General features: G+C 41.9%; 1 pseudogene; it reads right to left on the bottom strand.

Moving 5' to 3' along the window:
* The window catches only part of LOC107711218 (uncharacterized), a 3,748-nt pseudogene extending 2,519 nt beyond the window's left edge, over positions 1-1,229 (bottom strand).
* Positions 1,230-1,751: the final 522 nt, after the last annotated feature.

Below are 1,751 nucleotides of genomic sequence, written 5' to 3'. Positions count from 1 at the left end.
ACACATACTCACTCCGTTTAGTGTCGCAGATCTGGTTAAAGGCCTGCACATTGCTAAGGGCATTCTTATCACCGGACATCATTGCCTCACATTCAATAACGTTAGCCATCTTCTTGAGGTTGTGCCCTAACTTCAGGGCTAAAGATGGTGCTTTGTACGTGCTCGTTTCCTCATTCAAGCCAGCCACACTGTGAACCGCTTCGATGACATGAGGGAAATTAGCCGGGATGAAGAAATCTGACACCTCCTTCAACTTGCCCTTCTGTCTTCCTTGGAGGACTAGGCGCCCTGTCTCACGCATCTTTTGTCGGATATATTCATGTTTTGTGACATCATGGCCATGCTTATTAAAGAGATGTTGCCCTAATTTTAATATGATTTTCTCTTTGCGGACAACATTTGTTACCTCATCCTCATGCATTTCATGCACCATTTTCCAAAATCGTGCATTCACACTGTCTGGAACTGGTTCAGCAAACGTGCAAAGAGACTGAACTCAAGTTTCCTTTGACTTTCTGGTTTAGGTGGCATCTCTGCATGTGCCTCCATAATGATTTCCTCTTCAGGTACGCCGCACAGTTTACGCAGTGCAAGTAATCACCTGCTCTTACTGGAGCAATGGATTGCTGTCGGGGTATCACCATTCCTGTTCCTTCTTTAAGCACTTGAGCATTATGACAACGGTTCCCTTTATTTCTCAAAAAACTCAGCTGCAGTCTTCGCTCTTTAGAGCCTTTCGGAAATGCAACGGCTCTTGCCACCTCTGGCATGTGTCTGTGCTTTGATTCTAAATGGCGTGCCATTTTACTGAATGGTTTGCTGCAGAACAAGCAGTAATACTTTTCGTTGTACAGTCTGCCTCCATCGGTTTTCTTGTTCAGCATCATGACCCTCACATCAGAATGATCAGGTGAAGACGATTCTCTGCTGTCATGCTCATGAGATTAAGAGGATTCTTTGATGTCACTGTTAGCGAAGGAACTGGAACATGTCACACGCCTTCTTTTGCATGGTCCAGATCTTGATGTTTTTGACTTAACCTTTCCTTTCTTATGCTGTTTATTTTTTGCTAAACCCTCTTCCTCTGCTGAACCGTTACTGTCTGATTCTTCCTCTGTCTCCGGTATAAACTCATCCTCGCTGAGCTCTGAACTTGACAGAGATTCTTCTGCTGCATATCCAAGCATTTTTCTGTTGAGCTGTGAATAAAAGCTACAAGTTAGAAGTCTTGATCAGAAATGCCAAGGCCGACAACATATTAAAACTATGAAGGCCTGTCCAAAGTGAAACATTCAGTGTGCAGGTTTCATAAATAACAGTGCAACTTTTAATTTCCAGGCTGTACTAGCAAGAGAAGTAGTAGTGGCAGTACTAGTAGTAGTAGCATGAGTGCTGCATGAATATAATCATAAAATCATAATCATTGCCAAACGCAGAACTACTGCTGCATGAATATAATCATAAAATCATAATCATTGCCAAACGCAGACCTACCAACCTGTACACAATTTGACATCATAGTACACTGGTACACTTTGTCATTGTAAACTACACAACAAATTGGTGCCGCCTTTGTGATTATGTACATGCAGTACGTCTAACTGCAAGAGCTGGGGGTCTCACCTACTAAACAGCAAAAGAAGAGACTAACTAATCATTATGCTCTGAATGCCAATTAAAAAATTTATCAAGTAAAAAAATGTTCAGTGTCCAATGCAAAGTGGTGCAATTTGGTATTTAAAAATTTTGCC

The sequence above is a fragment of the Sinocyclocheilus rhinocerous genome, unplaced genomic scaffold (genome assembly GCF_001515625.1).
Source record: "Sinocyclocheilus rhinocerous isolate Xijiao unplaced genomic scaffold, SAMN03320098_v1.1 scaffold19329, whole genome shotgun sequence".
Classification (NCBI taxonomy): Eukaryota; Metazoa; Chordata; class Actinopteri; order Cypriniformes; family Cyprinidae; genus Sinocyclocheilus; species Sinocyclocheilus rhinocerous.
The sequence above is the reverse complement of the archived record's forward strand: the minus strand, read 5'-3'. Positions and strand labels throughout refer to the sequence as shown.